The following is a 16,676-nucleotide window of genomic DNA, read 5'->3' on the forward strand; positions in this document are numbered from 1 at the left end:
TTCCTTTATTTTTCTAAAATCTTTGCCAATTTGAAAACAGATATATTATTTTTGAAAAGAGATAAATTATTTTACCATTATAGTTTTCATTTCTTTGATTACTAATGAGATTGAAATACATTTCCTACATTCACTGGTAACTTGTATTTCTTCTTTGGTAAACTGCCCTATGTATGTCATGTGCTAATTTTTCTATTAGGGTTTATAAATATCAATTTCTAAGAGCTTTTGAAATACCGGTATTGAAGACTCCCAGGCAGCCAAGGATAATGGCAGTTACCTAAATCCAAATCCCCCCCTACGTTCCACAAAATGATGGAGAATGGTAAGAACAAGTGCGGCTACACAGACCCAAAATTGCATCATAATGAGGACACAGGAAGTGTAACAAACTTCCAATTGCACACAAGCAGAAGAGTCAGCATCAGATCCCAGTGAGCTTAAAATGACTGTTTCAAAAGTATGGAGTCCCTCCTCAAGAAACCAGAGAGAGAAGAGTCAGTTAAATCTAAGGTAAGGAAAAGGTAAGAAAAAATAAAGGTAAGAGTCAAAAATCCATGAAAATGGCTTAGAACAGTCAAATAATAGAGACCATTAACGGAGCCAAAATTCAGATTTTTGAAAATGTTGAAAAGATTAATAAAACGGATAATCTGCTAGCAAGACTCATCAAGAAAAAAAAAATCACTGACACCAGGAGTTTAAAAGTACATCACTACAGGTCCTAGAAATATTAAAAGGACAGTTGGAAAATACTAAAAATGATAGTTAATACATTAAACAATTTAAGCGAAACAGGAAACATTCCTTGAAATATGCAAATTAACAAAAGTGATATAAGAACTAGAAAATCTAAATAACCTAGTATCTATTAAATAAATTGAATTTCTAATCAAAACTTTCCCACAAAGAAAACTCCAGGCCCCAATCAAAAAACATAAAATACCTAGGAATAAATCCAATAAAAGATGTGCAAGGCTGGTATCTGAAAACAATGCAACATCACTGAGAAAATACCTGAATAAACTAAGAGATATACAGTGTTCCTGGATTGAGGCTCAATGTAGTTAGGATTGTCCTGTCTCCCTACATTGATCTGTAGATATAATGCAATCCCAATCAGAATTTTAAAGGTTTTTTTTTTTTTCTTTTTATAGAAAGTGACAAGCTGATTCTCAAATTCTTATGGCTGGGCGTGGTGGCTCATGCTTGTAATCCCAGCACCTTGGGCGGCCAAGGTGAGAGAATTGCTTGAGCCCAGCAGTTCAAGACCAGCCTGGGCAGCATAGTGAGACCCCATCTCTACAAAAAGCAAACAACAAAAACTTTAAAAACTAGCTGGGCATGGTGGTGCACACCTGTAGTCCCAGCTGCTTGGGAGGCTGAGGTGGGAGCCTGGGAAATCGAGGTTGCAGTGAGTTGAGATCATACCACTGCACTCCAGCCTGGGTGACAGAGTGAGACTCTGTCTCTACAATAATAAAATAATAAAATAGTTATGGAATTGCAAAAGACCTAGCCTTGCTAAAGAAAACTTGTTAAAAAAAAAGAACAAAATTGTGGAAATTATTTTGACTTCGTGGCTTCCTATAAAGCTCTGGTCAGCAGGACAAGGTCAGGCTAGACAAGCTGACCCTCAGCCAAGGCACTAGGTCAGTCAGTGGGGAAGGAAAGTCTGAAACAGCGTGGCTGGGACGGCTGGAGATTCGTATGGAAAAATGAACCCCGACTCCTATCTCATGCCACACACACAAAAATCAACTCAAGACCTATGACAGACACAAACACAAAGCCCAGAACCACAAAGCTTCCAGAAGAAACCCAGGAAATGCCCTCATGAGTTTGAGGTCAGTGGATTTGGGTAGGATACAAAAACACTAATCCGTAAAGAAAAAACTTGACAAATTGGGCTTTATTTTAAAATTCCTGTAAAAAATGAAGAGAGAAGCCACAGAGAAAAAATACGCACAGCACATTGATAAACGACTTTATCCAGAATCTATAAGAACTACTACAAATCAACAATTAAAAAAAAAAAAAAAACAATTTTAAACAATGGGACAAATGTTTGCACAGATACTTTACCAAAGAGATAGAGTAACACCCATCATACACATGAAAATACACTCAGCATCCTTAGCCACCAGGGACGTGCAAGTTAAAACCTCATCGAGATGCTGCTCCACACTCCAGGGTGGCCACTGTCAGAAAGACCGACAGCACGGAATACTGGTAAGGGTGAGAGTGTGACTGGTGGGAATGTAAAATGCTATAGTCACTTGGGAAAACTGTCCTGCTGTTTCTCATAAAGGCAAGTGTACATCTGCCCTACAACCCAGAAGTTCCAGCCTTAGTATTCCGTCAAGGGAAATGGGCATGTTCACAAAAAGGGTGGAACAAGGATGTTCACAGTGGCCTTGATCGCAATAATCAAAAGCTAGAAATAAAGCTAGTTTATTTCTAGCAACTATCAAATGGATAATGGATAATGGAAAAATGAATTGCAGAATAATTACAAAATGGAATACTGTTACACAATTAAAAAATGTTTAAACCTACTTATTATGCAAAAACATTGATGAATTGCAAAAACACTACGTTAAATAAAAATCAGATGCAAAAGTTCATTAACTTAAGAGTCTATTTATATGACACCGAAGAACAGGCCAAACTAATCTACAGTAATAAATAATCAGAAAGTGGTTCCCTGGGTGTGGCAGAGGGCAAGTGACTGAATAAAAGTGGGAGAAAGACCTATATACAAATACATTTGAAAACCTAAAGTATATATTTCCCTAGGAAAGCATAATTTATAAAAATTGACTCCATTAGAGATAGCAAGCTTAAAAGATCAACTCCTGTAGAAGGAATAGAGAAAGTTATCAAGGGATTACCCCACAAAAATGCACCTGGCCCAGATGGTTGTAACATGGAATTCCACCAAATCTTCAAAGATCAGATAATTTCAATGCCCCGTAAATTGTTCCAGAGCACAGAAAGTGAAGGAAAATTTCTAGTCCTTTTCAAGAAGTATAACATTGACACTTAACTCTGATATGGAGAGTAAAGTAAAAAAGAAAATGACACACCAATATCACCTTTGAATATTGATGCAAATGAGCTAAATGAAATATTAAGAAATAGACTCCAGTTTCACATTAGGAAAATAATGCACCAATAACCAAGCAGATATAATCCAAGGACGAAAGGTTGGTTCAATATTAGGAAGTCCATTAATGTAATAGACCATATTTACAGATCTGAGGGGAAAAATGATTATCTCCATATATGGTGAAAAAGCCCTCAATGAAATTCACAATTATTGCTGGAAAAAAAAAAAAGGGCTCAAGAAAATAGGAATTACTGAATACCTTCTTCACAGGTAACATGTATGTGTGTGCACCTCATTCCTAAGGCAGTGACTTCATAGGGAAACACTCAAGGTGTTTCCAGTAAGATCAAGGAACAGGGTAGGGAGGCCCACCACCACCCACACAAGGGGTGCAACTATGGCCCCCAGTATGGCACCCACTATGGCCTGCCACGTGCTTTTGTAAACAGAGCCTCACTGGAACACAGCCATACCCATGCGTTTATTCATTGTCTATGGATACTTTTGTACTACAACCGCAAAGTGGGGTGTCAAGGGTGGAGACAGCCCAGCCCAAAACGCCTAAAATATTCACCACGTGGGCCTTTAAAGAAGCAGCCTGCCAATTCCCTCCCACGGCATCGGACATTGTATTGCAGGTATGGATTGATGCAATTCGATATGAAAAGTCAACAGGACGTACAACGATTGGGGAGAAGTGAAACTGTCTCTCTTTGCAGACAACATCATAGTACATCTGGAAAACCCAGGAGAAGCCATGATAAAATAACCCAGATAAGGCCGGGCATGGTGGCCCATGCCTGTAATCCCAGCACTTTGGGAGGCTGAGGCAGGCAGATCACCTGAGGTCGGGAGTTCGAGACCAGCCTGGCCAACGTGGAGAAACCCTGTCTCTACTAAAAATACAAAATTAGCTGGGTGTGGTGGCGCATGCCTGTGGTCCCAGCTACTAGGGAGGCTGAGGAGGGAGAATGGCTTGAGCCTGGGAGGTGGAGGTTGCAGTGAGCCGAGATCGTGACACTGCGCTCCAGCCTGGGCAACAGGAGCAAAACTCTGTCTCAAAAAAATAAAATAAAATGAAATAACCCCAATAAAATAATTCAGTACAAAATTAACATACAGATATCCATAACCTTTACAAACTACGGCCAGATTAGGATACATAATTGTAGATAAAGCCCCATTTACAAAAACATCAAAGAAGCTAAAGTACTTATAAATAAACTTGAGACGTGTGCAAAACCTATATGAAGAAAGTTTCAGAACATCTCCAGAGGCACAAAAAATTATATTTGAACAAATGGGAAGACACACCTCAATCTTGCATAATTATATTTGAACAAATGGGAAGACACACCTCAATGCACAAGATGAGTCAACATCCTACAGATGTCTGTTCCTCCTGAGTGAATCTATCAATATGCTGTAATACTAATTAATAAACATAGCATCAAACTGATTATGCAGCTGGTAGGTTTATACTAAATATGAAAATAAATATGCAATTATCATAGCTACAAAAGCACAGGAAGAAAAAAAAGCCAAGAGACAGGATCATCTTATTCAACATCTAAGAAATACTGTCAGGCCTCTATAATTAAATCATGGAGCATGAACAGACACATCAATGAATGGACTAGAATGGGACGTCCAGAAATGGGTCCAAGCACAAATGGAAATTTGATGCATGAAAAAGGTGTCACAGGCTGGGCGCGGTGCCTCATGCCTGTAATCCCAGCACTTTGGGAGGCTGAGGTGGGCGGATCACGAGGTCAGGAGATCGAGACCATCCTGGCTAACACAGTGAAACCCCATCTCTACTAAAAATACAAAAAAATTAGCCGGGCGAGGTGGCGGCGCCTGTAGTCCCAGCTACTCGGGAGGCTGAGGCAGGAGAATGTCGTGAACCCGGGAGGCGGAGCTTGCAGTGAGCCGAGACCAAGCCACTGCACTCCAGCCTGGGGGCAGAGCGAGACTCCGTCTCAAAAAAAAACAAAAAGTGTCACCTCAAATCACTGGGACAGAGATAGGCTTTTCAATAACTGGTGCTATATTAAGAAACATTATTATTGCCTGTTTAATCAGGATCATCTACAAGCTGCCACTCTCCTCCTTTAGTATATTAATTTGCTAAGTTAATTTTATGGGTATTTCCCAACATCAGAGTCTCACCTTACTCCTCGACCACTGTAACTGCAGCGGCCCGTGCTTTTATAACACAGATGGGAGTCAGTTGCTATTATTTTATCTGGAATTGTTTTGTGCAGTTTCACAGCGGAGAAGAGGCTGCGTTTCTCCTTTGAGCTGCCTGCATCGTATTTTCGCACCAGCGTTTTCCTAACCTCTCAGAATTAACTGAACAGCTTTCCATCCCTTTCTAGGCTCTTGAATGGCTTACCCAGCTTGAGTATTTTCTGTTTCTTAATGTTTTCCTGAAATATGCTTCCAAAAACAAGTGGACCAGACACCTGATCCCCCTTTATTTTGAGACAACTTTCTGTTCTTCCTTACCAGTGCAATTATGATTCTGTTCAGAGTAGTTCACTCACAGAAAAATGTGCCTCCCAGCCTCCCACGTGGGGTGATTTGGCCCATGAGGTAGGGGCTGCGGATTGGGGATGCTCTTTCTCCTGACATGGGGCCATCCTGGTCTGGTCCCTCCATATTCCTGCAAGACATGCAGACAAAAGGCAGCTCACAGAGCCACTGGCTGGAAGGAAGCAGGGCTGGGGGCAGCAGAAGGGGCCCGAGTGCCCAGCAACACCGTGGGCGCCTGGCCCAAGCCCAGCTGTGGCAGGTTCCCATTCACACTGCAAGAGGCTTCTTCTGGGCAACACCTTTCCTTTCCTGTTTTCTCCTTAGTTTTTTTCCCCAATTAATTTTGTTGTAGAATTTCTACCTTCTTCGGGTGGCTGTAGAGCGTTTCACACGTCTGTGTCTGTCTTGTTGGGTGTCACAGGTGTGGGGAAGGTTGAACCACTGCCCAGGGTCCAGTTCGAACCAGAGGCTGCGTGTTCTTCCCCAGATGCCATCACACCACGCCTGATTCAGGAGGAAAGCCACACCAGAAGGATGCAGCCTCAGACCTAGAGGCTTGCTGGGCTGCAAAGCCACGTTTTTCAATCAGTAAAGTCTCCAAAAAGAAAAGTCACAGGTGCCGTGAAAATATAAAATAAACACTTGTCAAAGATCAACTCAACAGTGGGTGAGGGGAGCAGTAAGATGTTACGACCGACGGAGAGAGCGGAGGAGCTGGAGACGGAGAGAGCGGAGGAGCAGGCGGCGGGACAAGGCTGCCGGGTCAGGTGCTGGCGACCCGAAGGCCCTCTCTCCCACCGACCTGAAGGTGTGCCGCCTGCTTGGCTCTGGATACAGAGGTGCAGGTGCCAGGTGATGACTTCACAATGGGATTTGAACTCTGTGTTGAGCGTCTGAACAAGAAACCCAAGTCTCACAAAGCACCTCCCACTTGGAGGGAGACGTCAGGAGCCCCTGCCCAGCTGTCACAACAAAACAGCGGGCAACACTGTAGGCTGCTCCACCATGACAAAATAGGCCAACGCTTTATATGGTTTAGCATCAGACAAGAAGCCCATCGTTACCAGTCACCCTGAACTCCACCACGTTTCTAGAGAGGGAAATTGACCCCGCAGGACATCTGCATCCACGGGAGCATCTAAGGAGCTACGACAAACTGTGGTATTTGTACATTTTCATTCCCGTGCAGCTCCGAGGAAGAGGATTGGTTCCATACTAACGTCTTTGGGTCATGAGCAGAAAGTCTGGTGAATCTGCCTGGACCCGTCCGGGGCTATTCACAAGCTCTCGGTTTGCCCAGATTTCCCCAAGGGGCTCTCTTCTCAGACCTGCTGCATTTCTTTGGGGGAGGTGGCTATGGAACACTTGAGACTTAGTTGTTTACGTCACTGAATAAAGGATGCAATGCGTCCATGGGATGATCCACAGAAAGGAAATCACTGTTTTCCTCCCAGTAACTGGATTAATCAGCAGGACATGAAATGGACCCTGCAGGGGGTGTGAAGACAGCCTCATGCCAGCCTCCCCGAAACGGACTGAGCCTGCTACTCGAAGGCATGGAGGAGGAATGGCAGGTGGTGCCTGCCGGCAGATTAGCAAGCTGGATAATCATCTCACCATGTCCTGTGCTGCCTTGGATTTTCACCTAAAAACATAACACCTTCTCATCCAGCCTCCCACCAGCTGGAAGAAATCTTTCTTAGAGGATTTTTGTGGACTTTAGTTTTAGCTTACGTGACCAGGCTGGGACCCCCCCAAGGCCAGACGTCCATGTCCCTCGTATTACCGACCCAACCAAGAGAGTGAATTTTTATGACAGTTTTTTCCAAACCGTAAAAAAGTTTTTAAAATTATAATAAAATATACATAACATAAAAATTACCATTTTAGTACCAATCACCTGCCCCGCACAGGATGGCTACTCTTTTTCTAAAGAGGTTAACACTACAAACCGTAAAGTCTGAAAATAATTGTATTAGATGTTTTGGTAAACACAACGTGCAAAAGACAGCACCCCATAGTGGCCCCCTATTGCTTCTGCCCCAAGACTCTCCTTCCTAAATCATGCAAAAGCCTTTGGTACTGCTGAAGACACCCAGAGTGAAGGAAAAAAGAAAAAAAAAGAGTGAAACAGCTTTTAGTAACACTGGAAGAAAAATTAGTCAGCAAATTATTCAAGTATTTGATGAGAAGGGCAATGATTTGGGAACACGCACGGAGCAGATGTGATTAGACTCATGGATGAGCGAGAGCTGCGACGGGTTCAAAGCAGCCTGCAGAAGACCAGCTCATGACAGGAATGCAGACTCACCAGGAATGGCAGAGGCTGAGTGAGATGGAGAAGGGTAACCCCAAAACTGGACCAGCCCTGACAAAGGAACTGACTGTTTCTTCAAATGCTGGACAACATGATTTGGACACAAAGACTAAACAGATTCAGCCGTGGATTAAGGAAAAACACCAAGTTCGAATGACTATAAAGGTGAAAAAGTAGATGAGTCAGAAAATAAAGTGGAGATATTTCATCCAGTACTCCAGACCGCGCCTGGGGGAGACTTCATCCAGTACCCCAGACCGCGCCTGGGGGATATGTCATCAAATACTCCAGACCGTGCCTGGAATAGCTCCATTCTCATCTAGACCATGAGCTGTTCAAGGAGGAAAAGTTTTAATGTGCGTTCTTCGTCCTTTGAGCAAAAAGGAAGAGAAAGCGTATCAAGAAACTCAAGAGACCCAGGAAAGAGACACTTTGAACAAAGACCATGGAAACGATAAGTAATCGAATGTTCTGCATCAGTAATGTTAATAAAGACAAATATGCGTCTGAAAGTTAAAAAAAAAAATACTATTTTAACCATTTTTAAGTGGTTAAGTGGTACTTTTCTCTTTTTTTTTTTTGAGGCAGAGTCTCATTCTGTCACCCAGGCTGGAGTGCAGTGGTGCGATCTTGGCTCACTGCAACCTCCCCCTCCCGGGTTCAAGCAATTCTCCTGCCTCAGCTTCCCGAGTAGCTGGAATTACAGGTTTGCACTGCGCCACCACACCCAGCTAATTTTTGCATTTTTTGTAGTGACAGGGTTTCGCCACGTTGGCCAGGCTGGTCTCAAACTCCTGACCTCAGGTGATCCACCCGCCTTGGCCTCCCACAGTGCTGGGATTCCAGGCATCAGCCCCCGTGCCTGACCTAAGTGGTTAAATTTCAATCCTTTTGAGCTCAGTGGCCTTAAGCATATTCACATCGTTGTGCAACCATCATGACCATCCACCTTCAGAACGCTCCCACCCTCCCAAACCCAAACTGTCCACATTAAACACGTGCCCCCTCTCCCCTCCCCAGCCCCGTGCATCCCACCCGCTTTCTGCCGCTGTGAATTTGCCTCCGCTGCGGACCTCATCTGAGCCGAATCCAGCAGGCTTTGACTTTGTTTCACTCCGCAGGGTCCTCTAGGTGGATCCGAGCCACAGCGCCTGTCCATTTCCTTCCTTCCTTTTTTAGCCCCCTCCTGACCCCAACCCCTGCCCCTGGTAACTATCAACTCTCTGTTTCTATGAGTTCCACTTTTTTAGATTCCACATACAAGTGAGATCACGCAGAACTGTCTGTTCATGACTTACTTCACTCAGCACCATGTCCTCCAGGTTCATCCATGGTTTGCAAATACCAGGATTCCCTTCTTTTTCTGGTTAAATAGTATTCCACAGTGTAGATACAGAACATTTTCTTTACCTGTGCATTCACTGGTGGACGTGCACGCTGTCTCCACGTCCTGGCTACTGTGGCCACTGCTTCGACAAGCACGGGGGCACGGGTGTCTCTGATTCTGATTTCAGCTCCTTTGGGTAAATGCTCAGCAGAGGCACTGCTGGGTCACCTGGAAGTTCCATTTTTAATTTTTCAAGGAAGCTCCATGCAACCTTCCATCACTCTACACTAATTTACATTCCTGCCAACAGTGCACGAGAGTCCCCTTCTCTCCACACCCTCACCAACGACTGCCTTCATGTCTTTGAAACAGCCATCCTGATGGTGCGAGATGAGCTTGCTGACGGTTTCCATTTGCACTTCCCCATGCCTGGTGATGCCGAGCACCTTTCCACGTACAAGCCAGCCATTTTGTGTCTCCTTTGGAGAAGAATCTATCAGGTCCTTTGCCTGGTTTTAATCGGGTTGTTTTCTTGCTCTTGAGTTGGCTGGGTTCCTTATGTATTTGGGGTCTTTCCCGCCTGTCAGATGTATGGTTGGCAAATGCGCCCTCCCATTCCGTAGGCTGCCTCTTCATTCTGTTGATGGTTTCCTTTGCTGGGCAGAAGTTTTCAGTTTGGTGTAGTCCTGTCTGTGTATTTCTCTTTCACTGCCCCACCGTTTTTAAGGCTGAATACTACCCTCTGTAGGTAGACACCATATCTTGCCAACCCGCCCACCTGTCAGCGGAGGCTTGGTTGCCACCTTGCTTTGGCTGGGAACACTGCTGCTGTGGCTGCATTTCCAGAAGGAAGGTACCTAAGGTTGAAATCACTTCACGACACTTCGCTCTTCCTTGCAATCCCCACCTGGGATAAAAGGTGACTCAGAGGCTGTGGTGAGGGTTAAATCACACTCTGTGTCCCACAGAGCTGGCATCCTGTGGAACGATGGTGCCAGGCACACTTGACCTGCGTTTTGCCACTGCACCTGCCTGTGCTGGCTTCACAGCTTCACCTTGGAACTCCTAGAGTTCTTGTCCTGCCTGGAGATGACCGTGGGCAGTATCCACGAGGGCCCAGGATCGTCCCTGCCTGTGCTCAGCAAGATACAGGCCCTGGGCTGGTGCCAATGGAGCTCAGGGACTTTGTGGCCATGGAGGGACCATGGGCCAATCCCACACCCTTCCCATGTGGTGATAGACACTGGGCAACCCAGAAAGCGTGGCCCAGAGCTGGCACCCATGGCGTCGACACCCTTTCTCTATGGTGGCTCCCATCTTGGGGGTCAGCAGCTGTGTCCGGAACTGGGGGACCCACACCACCACTGTGCCTCAGGCTGGCCCCTAAGGCTGGCACCCGCCCCTCAGACCCCTGCAGCCCCTCCCTCCCCTGGGATTTAGGCAGAGACAGGGTGAGATGACATGGGGTGTACCAAGGGGTCATTAGAAAACAGGTGAGAACGTGAAGCAGCCGGGGTCGTGTGGCCTGGGGGGTGTCTGCTGAAAGGGAACGAAGTTCCCGTCAACCGCCTGCTCTGAGCCGGGCAGTGGTGACACTGAGGGGCCTCGCTCTCGGCCTGCACAAGCTGGAGGGGGTGCACAGGGCCTCGGGTCCTCAGCCCCCAGCCCTCCTGGCACTGCCGCAAAGGGTCTGTGCCCGCCAGCTCCTGCCACAGCTTTCCCAGTTCAGCGGTTGCCACATACTGATGATGTCCTACTAATAATAGTTCAAAGACCAAAGACATTTTCAAGGCTTGAGTATATAAAATGTCTTCTTAAAAAAGATTTTATGAGATTAGTCACAACCAAAAGCAACCTTAATTTTAACTCACAAGGCAGAATTTTTTTGAAAGACCATAAAATGCTGTTTGCTGTGTCATATGGATTCAATATCAGACTGACTTCTGGTCCAGCACTGTCACGCCAAATACTTTTACACATGTGGGCCCATCTTTCAAATATGCATCTCGAGAGTCTGTTTGTTTTCTCTCTTTCTGCCTTTCTAATCCTACAAAAGTTTTTTTTTTTTTTTTTTTTTTTTTAACATGGTCCATGGAAAATGAGATCACTTTTCCAAATGGAAAAAAGGATTTGGCTCTAAGGTTAAGGCTGCACTTTTTTTAAGGGGAAAAAGATCACATCTATGTGCTGTTACTGAACATCAGCGAACGGCACACCTGCCACTTCGCAAGAACAACGGGGCAGGTGAGGCCAGGGCAGGTGAGGGCCGGAGCCGCGATCTTCCCCAGGCACCACAGGGAACGGGGCAAATGTTCTGAGAAAGCCGGGACTTCCTCTGTCAAACCCTTTAAATATCCTGATCTCTTCCAGTTCCAGGGCAGAAAAAAATAGCCGGCAAGTACTTCAAAGATTATTTTTGTCAAGGTCATGGCAGAGGGAAAATGAGGGAAAAAGGAACAACCCTCCACAGCCCCCCGGCTGCCCCTCCTTGGAGTAAAGGGAAGTTGGGAGCGCTGTGCTCCCCTGAGAGCCGTTGCCACAGTTACGGAGCCACAACACCACCGCTAGTCACGCGAGCGGGCACCGGGCGGGCGTCAGGGCAGCTGGCCCGGCCTCCTGGAGCCAGATCACTCGCAGGGGCCGCTCCATGGGGCTTGCGTGCGTGCGAGGCAGCGCTCTGGCCTGGGGAGCTGAATAACTGGCTGTTTATAGATCCCACAAACAGCAAGCGCAGCCTTGACTCTTTCACTGAGCAGCTCCAGCGTTTGAAGACAGTTCTTGAGAATGCAGCTGGTGGATGGCCGGACGGCCACAGAGCGGGAGGCCGACTGAAGCCCCGGGGCCCTGGGAGAGCAGGCAGACCCCGGCCCCCGGGCAGTCCCTCCTGACGCCCACCGCAGCCCCGCTCGATTAACCCAGTGTCCTGGGCCCCCTTCTGCCTGAGGGAGACCAGCCTGTGCCGACGGTGCCTCTGACCTCGCCTTTGCTGTGGGCCCTTAGCCAGTTAATTCACCTCTCTGGGCCTTGGTTTCCTCCTGTGGAAGACGGAACGGCAGCAGTGAGCGTCTGTGAGGGCGCGGTGAGCAGCAGCACCAGGCACCCTCCAGTGATCAGGGCAGCACCTGCTGTCACTGTGACTGGAGGGCAAACGGCTGTGCTGGACAGGCAATCTGATGTCCAAAGCTGATGTCATTTTCTAGAGAACAAAACTTAGGTTTTTAAAACTGGGATCCGCTTTCTGAATGCAAACACCTGACCGAGTGTGAAACTTACTTCACCAGAAGCAGAGTCACAACCCATAAACAAACGCAGCTGACGTTCCCACAGTGAATCTCCCTGCGGAAGCTCCAGGCCCATCCTGCCGGGGTCCTGGTGGTCGGGAGCCGTCCCTGCTGCTCCCTAAGCCTGGGACCCTACGCCCTGGGTGTGTCCTGCGCCGCCAGCCCCAGCCTCGGAGACCTTGGGGCCAGAGTTGGCCTGGGCCATCCCCCTGCAACCGCGGCTCCACACCCAGGAGAGCCCGAGGGGGCTCCGTGCTGACCTGGCTGCCTCAGAGCAGACAAGGAAGGTGGCATGGGGATAAGAACCACCTGGTAGGAAACCAATGGCAAGACAGCTGCCGTGAGGCCGAGAGGTGGGCATTGAGTGGGAGCTGCGGCTGCTTGGTCCTCGGGAGGAACAAGGTACGCCACGGTGGTGCTGAGCAGGTTGGCAGGGGGGGTTCTGAGTGCACCAGTGACCTTGGGTGGGGAAAATCCACCCAGAACAGACTGGGGCGGCTGCTGAAGCCAGGGCCACACACAGACCCACAGTTCACTGAGGGCCACTCACAGCCTCTGGAGCCTGCAGGACCCAGGCCTGGGCGCAGAAGGCCCTGCAAGCCCCAGCCCTTCTCACATGAGCCCATCGGTGATGACGGCACTGCCTCCTCCTAGTGTCGGCAGCTTAAAACGGAGTAACAGCCAAGCGGGTGCGACCCCCGCTCACAGCGCATGGCACCTGAAACCCAGGCTGGCACAAACATACTCCCTCCACCAGGGACGCCCAGGACCCTCACCTGTGCTGAAGTCGCCTGCTGGGCAGAGCCCGGGATGCAAAGGTCCAAGCCCAGCTGAGCCGAGGGCAGAGCAGGGGCCAAGTGAACACCACTGACTAGAACTCTGTGTACCTGGCTCAGTGACCATAGATGGTCAGGGGCTAACTGGACAGTCAGGGGCTAACGTGGACAGTCAGGGGCTAACGCAGACAGTCGGGGCTAACATGGACGGTCAGGGGCTAACATGGACGGTCAGGGGCTAACGTGGACAGTCGGGGCTAACATGGACAGTCAGGGGCTAACGCAGACAGTCAGGGGCTAACGCGGACTGTCAGGGGCTAACACAGATGGTCAGGGGCTAACACGGACGGTCAGGGGCTAACGTGGACGGTCGGGGGCTAACGTGGACAGTCAGGGGCTAACGCGGACAGTCGGGGGTAAACGGTGGAGAGTCCTGGGGATGTGAAAGTCACAGAGAGGCCGATGTGCGCCCCGGACACCTGCAGCAGCCTCCGAGGGGGGCAAGGAGCCGGGCACTCTGACCCAGCTGGGCAGGGGTCCCCAGCCTCCCAGAACTGGCCTGGGCTGTGGATGGGTGGGAGAGGCGGGTGGGGGTCGGGGAGAGGGTGGGCAGGTGGGTGCAAGAGGAGCTGGGCTACCCTCCCACTGTGCCCACTCTCAGGCCAGTGGCAGGGCCGGCACACTTCCTCCCTGGTGAAACCTCTGGCTATACCTTTGTTTATCAAATACATCTCATGAACTCCTGAAATGAAAGCCAAGGAGTTTTGGAACATCAGGCCCAGCAGCGACAACAGACGGTAAAACGTGGATTTCTCTCAGCAGAAAGGCCGAGGAAGCAGCAGAAAATGCCAGGCCAGGAGATGAGGCCAAGTGTGTTCTGTGGGGCTTGTGGGACAGTGCCCAGAACAGAGCCAGGAGCAGGCTCCGGCGTCAGGGAGCTCTCTCCACAGTCGCCGGCGGGTGCCAGGGTGAGGCTGGGACCACCCGCCTCAGTACCTCCAGACACGCAGACCCCAGCCATGGCATGCGGGGCTCAGTTCTCCACCCCCATCACTTCTAAAGTCAGGGACAGAGGTGGGTGTGGGATGCCCCCTCCCAGCCTGCTGTCCCCGCACGGCCATCCCCTTCAGCCCCCATGCCTCCCCTGAGGACGGGGTGCCAGGCCCAGAGGCCCGGGCCCCTCTGTCTGGGTTGCCGCCTTGTCATGGGGGCTGGGACTCCCCAGCTCCTGAGCTGCAGGGCCCCGCTGCCCCATCCCTCTCTTACCCTCCTGGGCTGGTTTCCCCTGTACCCCGGCTTTGTGCTCCCAGAGCCCTCTGAGTTGTGGTCCTGTGTTATCATCTGGTGTTTTATACCTTCGCTTCTGGCCTGAGTTTCTGGACGACCCATGGCCTCCTAATCCTCATACCAGGGGCCCCTTAGAGCCAGGCTGCATCACTGCGTGGAGGAAGCTGGAGGAAGGGGACCCTCGTCCCTTTTGCTTCACTTCCTGTCCCCCTCACTCAATCCTCTCCCAAAGTGTCCCTCACAGGAACATGTGCGCAGCCCTAGCCAGAAGGGCTTCTAGGCCTTTCTTTAGGACAGCAGCCTGCAGCGGAGGTGCATCTCCCCACTTGTTAAATTTCAAATGCTGGACACTTTGGTTCCTGGGGACTTCTCAGGAATTTGCGGATGCTTTTCCAGAAACCACACCAGAGCAGCAGCGCGGCCCAGTGACCGTCTGCCGAGCGGCTTGGGACTTCCAGACACGCAAGGCTGTTCTCACAGCTGTTTTTGTGAAGCCCTGCTCGGCTGCCATTGGGCACAGGGCAGGGTGGAAGCTGGAGCAGGCGCCTCTGATGACCTGGCCTGCAGTGGCCTCTGGGAAGCCGCTCGTCCAGCCCCGAAGCTGAGAAGCTCCGTTTCAGGGAACTGGTGAGATTCCCCTGCTCTGGGCTGGTGAGTCAGCTGCCCTTCCTGTTTGCCACCTCGTCCTCTCCTGGGACTTTTATTCCCCTAATTTTCGGACCCTGCTCAGCCTGGTGTTCGGCCAACTGCATCCCACCACCAGAGCTCGTGTCTCCCAGACCGCTTCTGCCTGCATTCCACACCAGTGTCATTCAGGGAATGGGGATGCAGGGCAGCCAGTGTCAGCCACCTGGCAGGAGGGGGACTTGAGGACAGAAAAGCCGAGGGAACCCCAGGTCTTGGGCTATCTGGGGTTAGGGTGTGGAGGAGATTGGGAGCCATAGCCCAGGGCAGGGGCTTGGGCGTCGCAGTCAAAACACAGGTGGGAGAAATCACTTTCCTGTTCTGCCTCTGCCCTCCCAAGATGCCTTGGGACAGCCCTGCCTGAGGGGGTGACAGCAGGAGGCTGCAGCAGGGCCCTGAGGGGCAAGATCTGGAGACACGAGAGGTTGACACAGTCACACCACCCGCTCCAGCACCCACCCTCCTCCTCTTGTGCAAACCTCCAGGCTGGGGAGGACTCGGGGCAAAAGTGCTCCCTCCCACGGTGCTCCCTTCAGAGGTAAACTCCCCACCCAGGAACCAGCCCTGCCCGCCTGCCCTCCCCTCTGCCCTCCATGCAACCAGGGCCAGCCCTGCCCAACCCCACACAGGCCCAATCGGAGCCTGCGCCCACAGGGACCGGAGCGCAGGAGCCACAGCCAGGAAAATGGAGCCAAGCAACAGGCAAAGACAAGAGGGTTCCAGCACACAGGCAGGAAAGGAGATACCCTGGGGCAGAGAAAAGCAGGAATGAGGCTGAGCACAAAGCTGCAGCCTGGAGGCTCCTTGCAGGGCCTCCCTCCTGCCACCCAGATGGAGCCAGCAAGAAACCCAGAGCCGGGAGGGTGGCTGCAGAAGGACCCTGCCTCGGTAACAGCAGGTCCAGAAGATAAAACCAAGAATGGAGAGGGACACCACCAGTGTGGCGACAGACACAGAACGTCCAGAACCGAACATGAGAGACCTCGGCTGCGAAGAGCTCACAGAGCCCCCAGCAGGAAAACCAGAGGACACGTCGCCGCGAAACTGTCGACCACCAGAAAGAAAACAGGCCGGGCACAGCGGCTCACGCCTGTCATCCCAGCACTTTGGGAGGTGGATCACTTAAGGTCAGGAGTTGGAGACCAGCCTGGCCAACATGGCGAAACTCCATTTCTACTAAAAACACAAAAATTAGCCGGGCGTGGTTGTGCACGCACCTATAATCCCAGCTACTTGGGAGGCTGAGGCAGGAGAATCACTTGAACTTGGGAGGCAGACCTTGCAGTGAGCCAAGATCGCGCCACTGCACTCCAGCCTGGGCAACAGAGTGAGACTCCATCTCAAAAAATAAAAA

The 16,676-nt window shown here is 49.9% G+C and overlaps 1 protein-coding gene and 1 pseudogene across 1 annotated transcript in view; one reads left to right on the top strand and one right to left on the bottom strand.

Annotated features, from left to right (window-relative positions):
* Positions 1-16,676, bottom strand: part of AHRR (aryl-hydrocarbon receptor repressor) — a 101,535-nt gene that overhangs the window by 25,261 nt on the left and 59,598 nt on the right. The window lies entirely within an intron of this gene.
* Positions 7,565-8,450, top strand: LOC104654223 (annotated as a pseudogene).

The sequence above is a fragment of the Rhinopithecus roxellana genome, chromosome 3 (assembly GCF_007565055.1).
Source record: "Rhinopithecus roxellana isolate Shanxi Qingling chromosome 3, ASM756505v1, whole genome shotgun sequence".
NCBI lineage: Eukaryota > Metazoa > Chordata > Mammalia > Primates > Cercopithecidae > Rhinopithecus > Rhinopithecus roxellana.